The sequence below is a fragment of the Corvus hawaiiensis genome, chromosome 5 (assembly GCF_020740725.1).
Source record: "Corvus hawaiiensis isolate bCorHaw1 chromosome 5, bCorHaw1.pri.cur, whole genome shotgun sequence".
NCBI classification, from domain to species: Eukaryota; Metazoa; Chordata; class Aves; order Passeriformes; family Corvidae; genus Corvus; species Corvus hawaiiensis.
In genome coordinates this window covers 52,749,120-52,760,791 of record NC_063217.1, presented here as the reverse complement: position 1 = coordinate 52,760,791, position 11,672 = coordinate 52,749,120, and positions in this window count along the sequence as shown.

Here is an 11,672-nt window from a genome sequence, read left to right as displayed (position 1 = left end):
CATGTATTTAGAGGCACCAGCCTAAGTTCCTATTAGAAGGTGAGACCTGAGACGAGTAACTCGTAAATAAAACAAATAAGGCTACTAATATGCTGCCACTCCAAATTAATTGACTTCAGCTGTTGAAGGTATTTAATGGAGTTGCTTAGATTTGGGTTTGGAAGAGGGCAGAATTGTGCAGGCTGCTTATTGAGTACTGTGCTTTCTGTTTGTGTTACAGATGATCAGTAAATAGCGTGGCCACTTGCAGGCAGGTTGCAATATTCTCCTTTGATTTTCACCTCTCCCATTTAGTGGAAAAGACATATGACTTTTTAGCTTAATCATAAAATACTGCTTTTCAGGTAAGTGATACATGTCCAAAGTCTGTCTACTCATTGAATCAGCTATGTATCTAAAGAGACATCTGCTAACCAAAAGAAGAATAAGAAATATTTTGTCTTTTTCCCTGTGGGACAGCAAACATCAATCAGTAGATCTGCTCCAGAATAAACTGCAGTGATTTTTTTCTTACAGAATTTAAAAGTAAAATTCCCATCCTCTTGATTTTATGGCAGTAAAGACATAGCACTGTTGAAACTAGGTAAGGTATTTATGGAGTAAGGCAATAATCTGAATAGGGGTGTCAGACTCTTACCATTGAAGACTAAATAATTAGAAGTGAGATCATAATGAAATTTTGTTCTGCCTACAGGTGGCTATTTTTTTTCTGTAACCTTTTTTTTACATCTTAAGAATCAGATGTAAATAAAACAGGCAAAGGCATTAAGTTGCATTACAACTGCTTTTAACTTAAATGGTGTTCCCTGAATCTGAAATAACCACTGTTACTTACAACTTGACCTCTTTGATCTGGCAATAACCTAGCCCCTTAAGCTGGAAGGTAACATGGCCAATTATACTTCAGCACTGTTTTTACATGAGACTTGTCCTCCCTAATGCAGATTCAGTGAAACTGATAATGTTTGCTGTATTTTTTCTTTTGCAGAAGTAGACTTGCAAGGGATTCCATTTATGCTTTTTAAATCAAAGATGAAACATTATTCCTGATCCATTGACTAAACTTCCAGGACTTATCTCCAACTATTCTTCTCTTACCCGAGTTTTGCTCTTTGCTCTCCCATATGTGCAAAAATATACAGAAAAAAAGCTACACAATGAATTCAAATATTGCCTAAAGCAATCCGGGGCATGTTGAAAATGTGTGAGTGTGGTGCATTTATATTACAGTAAGTACAGATAAGTGCTTGTGATTTGAGTTCTACAGCAGATTTTTCCTTGCAGCCTGATGTGGTTATGTGCATTATGACAAGAAACCTTTCAGAAACTCAATCTTTCAATCACATTTCCTACCTCTTCCTACTTATCTGGGGCTTTCCTTTTTCTCCCACTTCTCATGGGACCATGGGACATTATTTCCCTAAGTTACTGCCTGTAAAAAAACCCAGAGATCTCCTTCCATTCTCTTTGCTGCAGCTCAGCGTCAGGGAATTTTCTCTCTCAAGGCTGTGTGAGCTGCCAGGTAGCTATTTTTTAGTTTTATCTTTGTTAAAAAGCTGACAAATAGGGCCACCCAGCACCTTCTTTCCCCATACCCTGTTAAATGTCTGTGTCCCTTGATGCAGAGCATCGTATGAGGTAGTGCCAGAAGGTGCCCAGTTTGCATCTGCATTCTGCTAGGATAAAATGTAGAAGTGGATGAAGACCCTCAAAACTACCAGTGGTAGCTGGGGGACCTCAGCAACCTTACCCTTACCAAGTATGATCAGAGAGTTGCGGAGGTATCAGTGGATGTGGTGCTTGCCTGTAGGCAACGTGGTTCTGCAGATGGGGACAGGAATGCTTCACTCTGCCAGTCCTCTGTGAAACACAGATGGAACCCAGGGAACAGGAAGGAAACCCTCCTGTTGTTCCGATCGTCTCCAAGGAGGCAAGATTTGTGTGGGAAGCATGCAGGACTCATTAGAGACAGCAAGGTAGTTTACCACTGAGAGCAGGAGAAAACTGGTGGCAGAAGAGAGCATTTTTGTGAGGAAGGGCACCAACACTCACTGTGGGAGGAATGTAAGTGGGAGTCCAGGCATGTTTGCTTTTTGCAGATTCTTGTTTTTGTTTGTGGAAGATATTAGGCTTCAAATAGAGATTAAATGAGGGGAAGACCCAAAAGGGTCTACAGATCAAGGAGTAAACAAAACACTTTCAGAAAGCTGCTTCTTTTTAGAAAGAGGAAGCAACAGTCAGTCTTCAAATACAGAGACTTTCTGTTTCTAAGGACAAGAATTTTGAATGCTATTGAACACTGGCCAGATCCCAAGATTTCAAAATTAAATATGGGGATTTGACACTTTCAAAAGTTGGTTTGTTTACAAAAGGAACCTGTGTTTTGTCTCCTACTCTTGAAAAGGAGAGAAAGGCTTCAATGAACTATTGTGACCAGCCACGCTTCAGAAAAAAATACACAATTCACGTCAGCGTTGACTGCTTCTTCATGTCTGTCTTTGGAGTGATTTCAACTGTGATTAAGATTTCCAATTATATTACAGCTGGAAGGATAAAACAGATCAATGAAAGCAGAATAAAACTGCAGAGCAACTTGAGGACAATAAAATAGCCAAGCCACAGGGAATGAGAAAGAAATTCACTAATAAAAATCTAAGCTGTTATGAAGTGCCTTTCAGTCCAGCTTCTCAGAGCAAAATGCACATTTCTATTGCTTTTAATCTGGAAGGAACTGAGGCACAAGGCACTGAAATGACAAAGTGAAAGGGCAAATGCAGAGAAACGTCTTGTAAACATGGAATATAAAGAGATGTCATTTGCCATGGAAAACTGTCAGAAGCCTCTTGGAAGGCAGTTTTCAGTGGTCAAATTGTATTTCTTATTGGCTTTCATTTTTGACAGGAAAAAAATCTATGCTTTTCTGTATTTCTCTAGGAAGTAAAATTCTAGAGGGAAGAACAATAAATTTGGGCTAAATTGGAAACATTTAGCATTTATTTTGATTTCTGCTTCAGAATGTAGTATAAAAACAGGATAAATAAAAATTTCATTTTAAAAAAATGAAATTCTTTATTCAGAGAATACTTCAATATGACATTTTGACGTTATAATTCCTCCACTTTTTATTTCTTTTTTTCAAAATACTCACCAACATTCACACAGTTTAGCAAAGTATTTTTAGTTTTGTCAGAACTGCATCTTCTGATGGAAAATGGTTCCCTTAAAATTTTTTTCTGACTGTCTCAATTTCAGTCATGTGCCTATACTATCCTTCTGCTAATGCAGAGTTGTCCCCTGAAGTATATTTTACCAATGCTTTGTCCAGTCTTGCTATAAATGTCTCAGACAATGAGACTCCCACTGAAAGATTAGTCTACAGTCTAATAGATCTGTCAGAAAGATTTTCCTGAAACTCAGAGTATATTTTCCTTGTCTTAATTTGGGATGTCGTGGAGCAGCTCATGAAATGCAAGCATAGTAAATCACTTGAACCAGATGGTATTCATCGGGGGGTTCTGAAAGAAATAAAGTGCAAAAGAGGGAAGATACTGGCAATAAATCATTAAAAATAGCAGCTGTTCCTTTTATGAGGAAAAATCCAGCCTGTACTTAGAATAAAAAATTATTATTCTTTTTTAACTGAATAAAAGATCAATTTCAAGAATGGCAGCCTGATGAGGTTAATCTCAGCTTCAAGGAAATCTAGTAACAGTCAAACTACAGTCCAAGTATTAAATGATTATAATTTTAGACCAAACCATGGCACCTCCCACAGGGGTAAAAATGGATTCTCTGGTGTGAGAGAAATCTTTGAAAGAAAACCAGCCATAATTGTGTAGGAAATTTCATTCTAGAAAAAAAATTAATAACTAAATGGCTTTAACATTCTTGGGTTTTTAAAAAAGTTTCTGGAAAGGAGTCTCTAGAAGAGGGGTTCATTGGAGGGGGGAGTTTGCTATTACTGAGCTGGATAATGTAAATGAAGGCTCCCAATGCTAACATCTCGGGAGGCAGCAGGGAAGGAGTTTATCACACCAGGTGTCCAAACCTGCAGTAGTAATGTCTGTCATGATAAGATATTTATTTCACTTTAAAATGCAATGTGCTTGCATTACAATAGGCAGGGTGAAGGAAATGCACCGAGCAAATGGAGCACAAGCAAGTTAAGATTTGTGATGGTCCCTAGGACTGATGGCAACCCTTTTTTTTCTCCACAGCCTCCAAAAGAATCCTTTATCTCAGTCAGTAACCACAGGAAATTCAGTGCTCTACTTCAGATAAATTTTCCATCAGTGGAATTTAAATAACAAATAAACCTCTCCCTGTGAAGTTTATGTCAATTATCTCATAGGTAACTCAAAATGTTGCACAAGAAGGGCATATTTCTGTTTTCTTAAGAAGCATGTATTTGTATTAAAAAGCAGAAGCAAGACAAATTGGTATTTCCATACAGAGATGAGGAATTACATTTATTATTATTCAGATCTTATCTCCAATTATGTTAGAAATTTAGCAGGTATTCCTGTGGCTTGAATCACCTGTTGGGAAAATCTCCCTGATTAGTGTTGCATGAGCAAGTTATAGGAACAGAATTGTGAACAGAGATAGCAAAAGTGGTCAAATAAAGAGAAGCACAGAGAGCAAAAAGCTGCTGGGAGCCATGTAAAAAGGCAAGAAGGACTGACTGTTTTAAAAGAATTATTCTTTCATCTGAATGCCTTAGGCAAGGAAAAGTAAATTATTTCTTTTCTGCTGTGTCATTGTGGTATCTACTTGGTTTGTTTGGATTTTCTCTCTGTAGCTCTCATTCATGGCAGCCCCATAATTCTGTCCTGCTAGATCCATGCCAGCAGGACCAGCCATCAAAGGTATCTGCAGAACTTCCTTCCTAACATTCACTTTGTCAATTGTAGGCATCACACATTCAGCCCTGCCTCTGGCTGCTTACATTTCCCATCTGCATTTCCACTAGATAAAGTCTAAGTCCCCATAGAAAGTGCACTGGAACCCCTGTGTGGAAAGACTGATCTACAGTCTTCAGATATATCTAGGAGGATATATCTGAAGGCCTGCTTTACTCCTACTGAAAGGGCTTGGGGGAAAGGGATTCTTGCAAATACTGACTCCACCAAAGCTTTTCCTCAAGCAAACCTGGAAGGCTGCCCCAGAGCCAGTACCAGCACTGTTCCTATAGCACAAATTTTACTTGTGGTTATTTTGACTTCAAAACTGTCAGCAGAAAGAGTGGAGAACTCTGTCTAAGCATGTGAGGATTGCTACTGAAGTCTTTGGAAAAAATTTCATATCTGCTTAACTAGAAATGTATCTAAAGGTTTTTCTCACTACAAGCTCTGTATTGTACAACAGTGCTTTTTACTGTTCAAAACAATCATTAAAAGACAGATTCTTACAACTTCACAAGTACTTTGGCACAGCACTGCAGTATTTTACACCTGCCTGCCCTTCCACAAAGTGACAGAGCTGCAGTCTTAAAGCGAAATGTAGTCAAGATCCTGTCCCTGCATTACCTTGGTTAAGGATTCCTCCACAAAGTAGCAATTTTAGGCAGCTCGCTGAGACGCTCTTCCCTTCCCACTACCAGCTGATGCCCAAATGCAAATCTCTGTAAGTAAGAAATCCAGATTCCGGGCCATTTTCCACACAAATCTAAGTGTATTCTGCTTGGATTTAGTATTATTAGCACTGAAATCCATATGCAAGGGAACTGGACATGACAAAGAAGAGAATGTGTTCCATTTTTGTGATATCTCAACAAGATGGCTACATTTTAAGAACAAACAAAACGAAACAAGAAAAGGAAAAGGTCCCCAAGCAATGACAGTTTCTTTTGCTAAGTGTAACAATTCATGTGAATCACCTCAGACAGATGTGCTCTGTGGTCTTCCTGCAGCCCTAGTGCCATGATAATCCCAAGTGAGAGATGCACTGGAGTGCTCCTTATGCCACTCACATGCAGGTTTCTCTGTGGTCTGCAAGGGGATGCAGCCCCTACAAGGTTGGGAGGCAGTTATGGTTCACTCCTATTGCCAAGGCTGCAAAGTGCACTACAAAACAAGGATACAACCATTGCCATCCAGTTTGATCCTTACTTTTTTTCTCATAGCCTTCCAGCATTATGATTATGTGGCCTTCAGCAGAATCTGTTTGATACGCAATGGGCTCCCAGAATATCACCAAATTCCAAAGTAGCCTCTTTGAAAGAAAACTATTTTTGGAAGACTATGAAACCACTCACTCAAAACCTTTGAGATTTCTCAAAATATATTTGGTTTGCTTTGAATTCCTCTCCTTTTGAGGTTTGCATTTTTACAGGATAATCCCTATACTGTGAGTGCTGCAGAAACCTCTGCTTTGCACTGTTGTAGGAGCTTAGGTTGTAAGAACTGCTATAGATATTCAGAATCTACCATAAAATTGCTTTTGTTTCATCTAATGATTTTTGGCATTAATTATGCTCTACTTCTCAGAGACGTTATCTGGAATTTCTACCAAGCTATCATAGAAAGTGGTAGACACATCAAACAATTGATAATCCGTGTTTTGGGGCATAAAATGGGTTCTTCCTGGTGTCTAGAGCCATGGTAGGCCATTGAAAATGATAGACCATCATGCTGCCAATTTTCATTTAGAGCTAAGTTGCTCATATTAGATTGTGTCACTGCCTTAGTAATTAGCGTAATTTTATTCTACTATTTTGCGAACATATTTCTACCATGATACAAAACCTGGTTAGTTCATGTCTCTTTGAAGATTGCTCCCAGAGCTGTCCCATCGTTTCCTTCCAGGAAAGGAAGCGTTGCCTTGCTCTGGGTGGCTTGGAGTACTGTGGTAATGAGGTCCCACCAGGGTGTGGTTCTTTTCCACTTAAAACAGGTTCTCAGACCAGAATTCTGCAGAGTTAAACGTACAATACACAAATGTGGTGAAGATATCACCACTTTCAAAGACACAGAAAAAAATCTTTCATTGGAAAAAAAAAATATAGACTTCCAATATAGGGATTATATCTTGTGAAAGGAAAACATTGTGCTTTTTTTGCCCCTTTTTGTAGATAAAACATTAGTGGATAAAATAGGGGATCGTATTCCTCTTTTGAAAAACTTACGACTTAGAGATTTGAAGAAAAATCAATGTGACATTTGAATACACTTTGAAGTTCTTTCACAGCTTGAAATTTCACAACTTTTGTCTCTCCCTTTTTTTATCAACCGTATTCATTACATTTCCATATAAAGCAGCTTCCTTGTTAAATACCACCTCTCTTCCTCTTGCTCTTTTCCTCTTGCTCACTCTCTCTTTTCCCATATTCCCCCCTCCTGCCACTTGCCCTCCAGGAGTACTGAACACTTTCTCTCAAAGGTAGCAACACACCATTCAATTAAAGCTCCAGCCTTTGTAAGGACAGATAATAACTTTGATCGCTGCATTTGTATAATTAAGGGAATCGCTGCATTTGTATAATTAAGGGACAGGCCTCTGGTTTAAAGGGGCTCCTCTCTCGCCTTTGAAACAGCGAGAGCGTGATGAGCTTGCTGCGGCAGCAGCGCGGTAGGAAAGTCCCCGTCTCCTTTGGTGTCACATCTATCTGCGTACCCAGCCTGCTCGTCCCTGTCCCAGGGCCGGCGATTAGGCAGCCCCCCGCTGGCTGCAGATGGAGTGGAGCGGAGCGATAAGGGAAGCTGCCTTTCTGCCCCGCCTCAGATCGGCACAGGGAGAGCTCCTCTTCACAGGCAGCCCAAGTGTAAGCCGTTTAAACAAGCGTGCAGGAAATATTGGGGTAATTACCAAGCACAGGGAGGGGGTCTCCGGCTGTCAGCGGCATTGAGAATGGATTCGAAAACTCGCTCAGCAGATTAATCGATCCTTTTTCTGCAGCCCGTCTTTTGAATAATTCTCGCAGCAGCAGCACATAGCCAAAAGTTGGGAGAGTGCAGTGTGCCGAGGAGCGGCATCCTCATCCACAGACGTGCATATTTACTGGCATCTGCATCAGGCTTTCTTCTCCGCCAGAGCATTAAGAATTTTAGCGATAATTCATGCTTGGTAAATTTGTTTTCTGTAATAAGATCAAGCACACAAAGGGAGAACGAAGAGCAGTGCCGCCTGCGCTTCCTTATCAGCAGTGATGCCAGCTAAGTGCTCTGATCGCAGGAAGCTGCTCCGAGGTGCTCTCGCCTGCTACTTAATTCAGTTTACTTAGAGAAGAGTTCGCCGCAGTTTTAATTTTCAGTTTCGCACCAGCGAAGTGGCCGCCAGTTCAGTGGAGCAGTGGTGACCAGCGGGCCCCCACGGAGAGCGGCCAGGCTCCTCTCCATCCCGGCAGGCCACTCAAGTGGAACATCGGCCAAGTAGCAGCTTTGTTGCTGGGGAGATGAATACCAGCCTCTCGGTTCCGTCTGCCCCTGCCCTCACTCTTCCCAGCTGGTGGAGGAGGGAAACTGGCAGCGAAAATCTTGATGCTGTACCCACTTCTCACATTTGCCTGGCAGAGGATGCGCCAACAGGAGGGCAATGGTGCGCGGCGCATTCGGAGAGGTGCACGTGTGTCTCCTCTGTAGCTGCATTAGTACATCAGCAGGTATTCTGTGCCTGAAGCAGAGAGGGATGGGGCAGCAAGGAGAGCTTGCAAGAGTTGCTCTCCTGGGTGGCTAATATTACCTGCTCATTTAAGGAAAATAAAATAACGTTCTGTGATTTAGATGCTGTGCTGCAGAGAGGATTTTAAAACTCTTCATTAGCACTGGCTTAGCAAGCTGAGATAGAGCAAGTGTCAAAAATGTCCTGACCTAATTTTGAATCCCGATATTTGCACAGAATGATCTAGTACCTTGGCAGTTTCTGTCAAGGCACTGTTCAATTCTGATTGCATTTAGTTGGCACACAGATTTCTATCATACTAAAATACAGTGAACAGAGCAATTAAAGTCCATTTCTATGATGGTTGTCAGCTTCTTCATACAGGACTTTTCTAGTATTGTGGAAGCTCTCTTAAAGCCCAAAACTGACAGGTTGCTGTGTGTTTTCCCTGTCTCCATTTTTTCCTGCCTTCACCAATGTTACTGGTACATCTGTGAGTGTCATATCCCTTACTCACAAAATACCAAGGGCCAGACTTTTGCAATTAAATTGCAAACATTTGTGCAAGGGAAATCGTGTGCTGAAATTATGTGGGTTTGAGAGACCAAAGATTCCCGTGACTCGCAGCCGGGCAGATGTCTGATCTGCCACCAACGTGTGCACTTCTCTTTTGCAGGCACAGGCACAGACATCCACATGGAAAGTCTGCAAGTGCTGGCTTACTCAGGGTCACACTACAAGGCCGTGTGATCTACATAATGCCCTCAGCAGCCCTCATTTCTTGTTTGGCGTTAAGTTTTCAAATGGAAAATTCCATATCATGTAAGCAGATAAGAAAATTGCTGGGACTTCTGTGACTACGTACTTGTACACCTCCATCCTTCTGTCCTATAAAATGGTGAGAAGCATATCTGGCTGATTTCACAGGGTCTCCCTCAAGTATTCTTACATGTTTTGATCCACAGGTCTTACATTCCTTCAGCCTTGGATGTCATGACAGAGTAGAATGAATCACAAATCTCATTTGACACTACAAATTTCACCTGTGTTTGCACTACAGTGCAAAACAGAAGGGTCCAGCTTCATCCCATTCAATTGCACTCCATTTTACATCCAGGTTTACCCTTATACCTCAGGGGCTGGGGTGCCTACAGAGCTAGAAATGACAGGTTATCTCTTTCCCTGCCCGTTTTTGGCCATAATTTGGTTGTTGATGAGTAGTAAAAGTAAGTATCTCCTCAGGCAGAAGGCTGAGGACCTGTCAGCCACTCCAGCTAGCTCTGGGGGTAGTGACAGTCACAGGACTTCACTTCCTAAGGCTGCCACAGACCAGGAAAGCACAGAGAAGTACTCTTAAATACACTAACCACTAACCTTATGGAGACATTTACAACAGGCCAGTGGAGAAAATTCCTTTAGCTGTGCGTTGTTAAAAATCCACTTGTATCCACACATTCCTAAACCCCAGAAAAGGGGCTGTAGTGTTGCTGTGCTGAGGGTCTGGATGCACCTGTACTGATGATGTTGCACGTGTGGGAGCCAATTTTGTTTTGAAAAGAACAGTGTATCTGCAGCTTGCACTCTGTCATAACATATGTGAAAATAATATCCTACTGCAAGTGTATGCAGCATAAAGGAAACCTTTGCTACAGTGCACATTCTTGAAATTACTCTCTAGCTCCTGAAACTCCTCCTTCTGAAGAGAAGAAACAAGGCTTGAAAGCACTCCAAAGAACCATGTTGACACCACAGCTGCTGTTGTTAATACCCTACTGTGCAGGGTAGCATCCTGAAAGAGACTGAAAGCCTCTGTCCATCTACTCATGCCAGATCCAAAGCAGGTGACTGTTAGAGCTGTCTTTTTCTGGTTGCCAGGCTTTCTTTTGGGGATCCATCTTAGAGTCAAAGGTACTCTCCAGTGGGGCTTGCACCAAGTATTTACTCTATTTATATGTAGCTAATTAAGTGATAATCCTAAAGTATCAGGATACATGTGAAATAATAATTCTTGCTCACAAAGCACAAACTGAGCAAATTATTTGTTTGTTTCTTTTGTTTATGCCCATATGCTGTAAAACTGATGATTGAAAGTTTCTCAGTTCACCTTGGGATGTAACTCTGCTGTAAAAACTGGAGTTAAAGACAGAATAAGTTTGGTTGATGTGGGAAAAGCCCAGAGTTTTGGCTTCAGGGAAGCTGTAGAGCAAAAAATCTGTGTGTTGGACCCAGCTGTGACATCAGAAATATTTTTGAATTTCCTATCGATCGTAAATGCTGGAATGACCTCCCTGGTCAGAGGAGAGGTTCAGAGATTAGTGGTACACTTCGAATGGCACAGCATCTCTGCAGATGTGTGATGGTCTCCTGGTGCAGCTGCTTCAGAGCCCATTTTAGGAAGTGAACCAGGAGGATGTGCCCCACCATGGACTTTTCCCCAAACTGTTCTATGATGAGGAAGGAATACTGAACTGGGCTCCTGCATGCAAACATGTTTTGTTACAATAGTGTCTGCATGGAGAGGGTTGGTCTTTGTGTTCAAGCCATTAATATTGTCAGACCAGGTTAAATAAAATGAGGTTCTTAGTACTCCTTGCGTAAGCAAAACAAGTATAAAGTGTGCTAGGATACAACTAACTTAGATTCTCAAAGTTTTTTGTATAATCAGCAAGGCTGTTAAAGTGCTGCCTTTAAATTTTGGTGCCTCTGTAGTCTCAGGTCCATTCCCAGGGTTAAATAAAGCCTAGTTCAAGATTCTCTACATTGTCTGTAATGGGATCACCAGCTGGAAGTGGTGCAGAAGGGCACTTTGAAAGGTGATAATTTGCAACTGCTTTGCATGGAAATAACTTTCCATTTCTTCTTCCTTTTCCCTTCTATGCTGTCTTCACTGTCTTGGAAGAAGTATCACTGAGGAAAGATCTGTCAGAGGTTTATTAAATCATGTGGGATCCTGTACTAGGTAAACCTTCGGGGATTCTGCACTAGATAAACTTTGTCTTGGATCTAACATAGTTCTTCTTGTGTTGAGCCTTTTTGTTTTAATCACTTTCTTGTGTTTTGCTTTAGAATACCCT